Raw genomic sequence first — 6,680 nt, 5'->3', positions numbered from 1 at the left:
AAATTATGTGCTTCTTTAAGGTGTAGCTATGAGAACTTACAAAGCGGGTTAGTTGTAGAAGTATCTGGGGTGATCATGAAGTAAAACAGGTCGGCCTCAGATGGGTGTGCACTGCTGTCAAATCTGGGTTCTAGAAGTAAAAAAAGAAAAACAAGTTTAAGACATTCAAAAATTACAGTACAAATATGTTTGTCAAAGTGTCAATAAAGAAGTCAATGACATGGTTTATTTTAAATATTATTATTAAATATAATAAAAAATATTGAAAACATTTAAGGTAGCAACATACATTTTTAGGGGTTGTAGGGTGTGAAGTGTTTTCTTAGATCTGTGAAAAAAAGATAAAAATAAATACAGTGGCTACATGTATACTTCAGCCGCAAGAAATTATTTGAAATTGTAAATAAAGTGTAGCACATGATTGAGTCAAAAACTGCTCTACTGCTGTATAAGAGATTAAAAATGAAATACCTTACCTTCAGTGTACTGAGGCCGGTGTTCACAAGACTGCTGTTCAGAGAAGACAGTTGCCACAAGCACTTGTCCTAAATATGTAAAATAATTCTTCAGTTAAAGGCAAGTTCCACTATTGTTGTGAATCGTAGATTACAGACACATTCATTCCTTGATAGTTGCATACTTTACAAGAAAGAAAGAACATTTCTATACATATCTACTTGAGGCCTCTGTCATAAAACCAATTGAAAAGCAGCATTTCCTCTGTATTACTGTAGTAAGTGTTACTACAGCAAAGCAATAATTACTGCAAGACAAAGAGCTCATTCAGTTTAAACCTTAAATGTGTGATCACGTAATGACTATGATTGTGATGTATTAAAAATATTGACAATAAAATTGTTAACTTAAAAATAACTTGTTATCAAAGCCTCAGTGTTATAAAAATTATAGTGTTAACACTGCGAAAGATTACAGTAAACAATTATCAGTGGCACATAAAGATTGACTTTAAAACCTACTGTGAGCTCATCTTGACGACTTTTGGCATGTTCTTGAATTGTACCTCTGACTTTTCATTTTTTAACTAGCTAACAGTTACAAATTTTTCAGTTTGAAAAGTAAAAAAAAGTCTTAAATTCGCCAAAACACTACACAGATGCTGCGCAATTAGGTTTATTTAATATATCATGATGAGTCTCGAGTTCAGTATTTACACTAAATCTGTGCAGATTTGGCTTACATGAACTTCCTCAAGAAATTAATTAGTAAACATAATTTACGAAAAGTAACCCGCCAAATTGGCTAGTGATTTGACAGTGTTACCCGCCACAGCTGATTTTTACCCGCATTTGGCGGGTTGGCGGGTGTTAATTTCAATCCCTGATTACCTATATAGGCAACTGCTCCCAAATGTTAGGAATGTTGACAAATTATTCATGTTTTGAAAGGTCTATGGGTTTAGTGTCAGTATCCAGTCTCTGTTTTATGATAGAAATGCTTCAGCAACAATAATAAACTAATTTTTGTCGGAAGTGCTTATGTAAACATGCAGAATCAAAACAAGACTTGATATGTCAGCGATGATTATGACATGAATCCAATCTGTCACACTTGGGTAAATTGTTAAAGTCAAGTGTCCATTAAACAACATCCAATAGCACTTTTGTCCTCAAAATCGATAAATGCATGCAATACTGATATATTATCCATACATTTGTCAGAATTCTCTTCAGCATTCTATCCTTCATCGTCATTCTTCACAAAATGATGCAATCTCAGCACCGTTTATGTTGTAAAACTGTATATTTTCATATACATTAGACTCTCAACAACAAATGAGCCCACCTCGAAAGTTTATTTTTCAAAATAGCATAATGGTTTTATACATAAAAACCAAACAGTGCCATCGGATTTTGTGTCATCTTGAGACACATAGATTTGTCATTCACTGTGTACACAGCCAGCCAGTGCCTTTGTGGTAAAATATTGACAGACAAAACTTTTAGCCAATGCGAAGACTATTCCAACCCGTGTGGGATGTTATTGTCCAGGCATTGGACATAATGGTGTTTTATGGGTTTATGTACAGCTGCCTTGACCATTCAGCAGTGAGCTCTCGCCTGACCTGTCGCTGCGTAATGTCTGTATTGAGAGGAAAGATGAACGTTTTTTGAAGGCTGATTGCTGTCTGAATCGCCCATCAATATAGCATTTGTTTATGTAGCAATGTAGCACTTTTGCATTATGAAATTGTTTGTACTTATATTATCATTTACATTATTAATCTAGATCAACGTTAATTTCTACAGTACTTATACATTTTAAACCTTTGAAGATGTGTGAATTAACGTTAATGTATTATGAGCTAACATAAATTAACAGTAGTATATTTATAAATTTACATTAGGATGAATAAGTCCTGTAATAAAAACACATTTTAAAAACCTAAAATAAATTGATTCAGTGTCTTTATGCCATCATGACTTTTGATGCAGCCGTAATAAGTTGAATATATAAAGCAAAAATAAAAATTCTGCTCACATCAATCAATGTATGATGTTATATAAATATATAAACATGTATATTCAAATTTTAAAAAATATTTTCTTTTAGATGGAAAAATTAAGCAGCTGGAGTCGCTGTGCAGTATAACCTACAAATGAATGTCATGTCTATACTGCATTTGCAATTGCATTGCCACATTAAGCGTTTCCAATGAAGACAAATCTGTGCTATCTAGTTTTGTTTGCCTCATGGAGTTGTTTTTTTTTGTTTTTTTTAAGACATTATCATTTCCTAGTTTGCAGGTTTCAGGAGCACTACAGTTGTGATGTTTCTGTGGAAATGTACCGATTAAATTTAACTGGCTCCAGAACCAGCACCAGAATAGAGGAGAGAGAGAGAGGTTGGATAGGTCTAGTAAGGACATGCAACAAACAGAGAGAGAATCAGAAAAAGGAGAAATGGAAACAGAGAAACAGTCTAGTAGAGAAAGAGAGAGGAAGAGCTGGGGAAGAGAGACAGATTAAATAGATAAAAGAAGTGCAGATTTGAAGGAACTGCTGAGGAGTAACAGAAAGTGGTGCAGCTCAGACATGAATTAAACGGAGAAAGAAGTTCATGTCTGGGTGAGAGACAAAGATGGTGTATGAATGGAAAAGGTGGAACGAAGGAAGAAAGCAGGCAATGAGTAATGATGAATGGCAGTGCGGAGGACAGCGGAACAAGTGTAGCCACAGTGCGAGACTCCATGCATTAGTCTCTCTCTCCAGTCCTTCTCGCCTTCACTCTATCAGACCTTATTACTTACTGCTGTTCTTCACCGTGGCCTATTAAAACTTATCATTGGCCTGCTGCCTGCCAGTTTTACGCCTCTGCTCTTCTTATTAAAGACACTCATGACACTGATACTACAATGCAGTTGCATAGTGTACACACACCCAGGGGCGTCCCACACACATCCCTGAGTGCAGCAGATCATGTCGGTGTGTCTGTGTGAGTATTAATACTTCTGAGTTGTTTAAGAATGCATTCCGAATTTGTTGGTTGGCTGGAAACCAAATCAAGACCTTTGCAGCAAGTCCAAGGTCAAGTAGTATTTGTTTGGCTTTGATTTGAGGTGAGCCGAACATTGCTGCTGGTCAGTAATCATTTCCAGTGGGCATTTCAGCTGTAAGAATTTTGACTTTAATTTTAAAAAAGTTAACATTGACATGAAATGCCTTTCTTGTCATATTGATGATTCCAATTAAATTTGTGAATAACTTGAGTAAACATACATTTTCCTTTTAAGCCATATGTATGTTAAGGCACACATACATGTTTGCCTTGGGTGATTCACACATCAGTCAAAGTGCTCAAGGCATAGCTGTGTACATTATAAAACAAACGCCAAGCATGGAATCCACACATGGCATCTCTATTAAAGAGCAACCGTCTTTCTTCACCTCTAGCATGAATTCATCCTCCTCAACACACTTTTTCTCATTACAGCCCGGATTCATTTTCTCTAGACAACCTCTGACCTCTTCATCAATTTATTTTCATTGGAAATGGGCACTTGAAGACTTCATATGGGTATTATTGGTGGATACAGTCTCTTTTCAAGGTTAGACAAAGATTTGGGGGGTGAGCATGTCGAATCAATAGACAAATTAGAATGACAAATTTAATTTATTTGATTAAGGACACTTACTGAATGATAAGTAGCCTCATGAGGTCATTTACCCATGATTGAACAGACTCGTGGCCATAGATGATGTACAGGGACATTGAAGAACATTCTCAGACCTTTTGTGAATAGATGGCGTACTTTATTCATTTCTTAGTTGTGTCAAGGATGTATAGGTAATGCATCCTAGAAATTATTCATCTAAAATGCACTTTTATCCAAAGCGGTTTCTTATGTTGGTTTCCTTTACAGGATCTTGAAATACATTGATACATAACACCTAATAATGAAAAAAAAATATGTGTATTGATATTAAATGATAAATATATAACCTCTATCTTTTTAAACTAAATATATGTTTTATTTTAACTCATTCACATGCATATATGGGCCGTTCTACAGAATTGGTGCAAACTACTGTCCCACAACCAAAAAACACAAAAAGCATTTCAGTATTCAAATCTTAGATTTTTAGTAAGATAATTTTTTTATCTACTGAAACCCCCAATAATGTTTAAGATATCAGTAAGCTTAATATATGTGAAATCATAATTTATTGGGTATTTTCAATTGAGAGGTGGCAGTCCCGAACCCTAGCCCCTAAATTTCAACGTATGAAAATGATATTGAAATAATTTTTGCATTTTATTCCATTGTTTTTAAAAATGTCTCAGATTTTTTTTTAAAAGTGAAGTTCAAAGATGTCACTACCGAAACAATGCATGTTTTAGTACATTGTCTGAGACTGATTTTAACTACACCCCTACATTTATGATCAGAAAATATTCATATTTCACTCTCTCTCATAGCAATATGGTGAGTAGATTGGTCTCATCTCTTATGAGGTAAATGTGTTAAAAAATCTGAAAATCACTACCAAACACATTTTTTTCTGCAATTAAGTGCACCTTTTTTGGGTGTTATTCCATAACATTTAGTTTTTATTTGTGTTCAACTATTCCGAACTGTGCTAGCTAACCATGTGCTGATTAGCATCTTTGAGCTAGGCTCAAAAGTATCTAAAATTATTTTTACCCTAACAGTCACGACCGAAACATGTCATCATTGTTTCGGTAGTGACAAAACTGAACACATAATCCTTTATTTGGGGGAAATAAGCAATATTTTAGTACAGTTATGCAAATGTTTGGTATTTTAGTATGTTTTAGTAGTGTTTTAGTATGCGAGTTAAAATTCTGTAATGTGATGTGTGTCGCTACCAAAACATTACTGTCACTACCCAACATGTGCAGTCACGACCGAAACATGGGATGTTTTGTCAAAAATAAAATATATTGAATCATCAACTAAATTGTTATGAGAGTGTTTAGTTCAATATATATTCAAACTAATGAATCCTTAACTTTGAAATCAGTATGATTAACTTTATGCCTTTTACAAAGAAAGATTGGATTCAAAATACAACAAATCTCAAAAATTACATTTGAAATATTATTAAAATTGTAATTGTTATTGATTTACCTGTGAACATTTTTTTGTAAAATAGCAAAAAATATATTTACAAGGTAGATGTAAACAAAATCTTAACAGGTCAATATAACCCTTCTTATTAAATTATATATTATTGTGTTTCGGTAGTGACAAATTTGGGGAGAGGAAAAATATTCCAAAACCTTCTGAAAATACAATATGAGAATGAACTGCACAATTACTAGAAATGTGTACCTTGTATATTATACAATTTGCATACATACAAAATTTGTGGAAAAAATACTTTTTTTTTTCCAAGATGTTTACAACTCTGACTTTAAACCAATTCTGTAGAATGGGTTCAGTTTGTTTTTTCTTTTAAGAAATGAATACATATATTCAGCAAGTACAAATGTGAGGCAGTTATAATATCACCAAAGATTTCTATTTCAAATAAATGCTGTTCTTTTGAACTTCCTATGATCAAAGAATCCTGAAAGAAAAGAAAAAAAAAACTTTTTCCACAATAAGAATAAGCAGCACAACTGCCACTTAATATTTTTTATATGAAGTAGTTATTAATATTATAGTTTCTTGAGCACCAAATCAGCATATTAGAATGATTTCTGAAGGATCATGTGACACTGAAGAGTAATGGCTGTTCAGCTTTGCCATTACAGGAATAAATCACATTTTCAAATATATTAAAATGGAAAATGGTTATTTTCAATTGGAATAATATTTAACAGTATTACTGTATTTTTGATCAAATAAATGCAGCCTTGTTGAGCATGTTTCTTTCAAAAACATTTTTTTTAAATCTTACTGACCCCAAACTTTTGAAAGGCTGTGTGTATGTGTTTGCGCACTTTTAATAATGTTTAATCAATATTTCTCAATATCTGTCAGAATTTATGATAGATCGGGTAATAAAAATATAAATCAAATGATCATAAAGACTAAATGTGTAAGTAAAGTTTGTGTTTATTTTCATTATCAGCCCATGAAATTAAAAAAAGGTGTTTTGAATGTATTGCTGTGTTTTTAAAAAGTTGTTTTATAATTTTTTTTTATTTTAAGAACTGTGAGGTGTTTGTGAGCTTTTTCACACACACACACA

The 6,680-nt window shown here is 33.1% G+C and overlaps 1 protein-coding gene and 1 long non-coding RNA gene across 2 annotated transcripts in view; one reads left to right on the top strand and one right to left on the bottom strand.

Annotated features, from left to right (window-relative positions):
- The window catches only part of LOC107680476 (uncharacterized), a 1,002-nt gene extending 475 nt beyond the window's left edge, over positions 1-527 (bottom strand). The window contains exons 1-3 of the long non-coding RNA XR_001633153.1: positions 477-527; positions 290-328; positions 41-130 (exon numbers count right to left, since the gene is read on the bottom strand). This is a non-coding gene — a long non-coding RNA (uncharacterized LOC107680476). The remainder of the gene's footprint in view (positions 1-40; positions 131-289; positions 329-476) is intronic.
- LOC107680491 (neural-cadherin-like) overlaps positions 1-6,680 on the top strand; it is a 188,152-nt gene that overhangs the window by 142,846 nt on the left and 38,626 nt on the right. The gene's annotated exons all lie outside the window — the stretch shown is intronic.

Source organism: Sinocyclocheilus anshuiensis, unplaced genomic scaffold, assembly GCF_001515605.1.
Source record: "Sinocyclocheilus anshuiensis isolate Anshui unplaced genomic scaffold, SAMN03320099.WGS_v1.1 scaffold1496, whole genome shotgun sequence".
Lineage (NCBI taxonomy): Eukaryota > Metazoa > Chordata > Actinopteri > Cypriniformes > Cyprinidae > Sinocyclocheilus > Sinocyclocheilus anshuiensis.
Note: the sequence above shows the minus strand (reverse complement) of the source record. Positions and strands in the feature narration are given on the sequence as shown.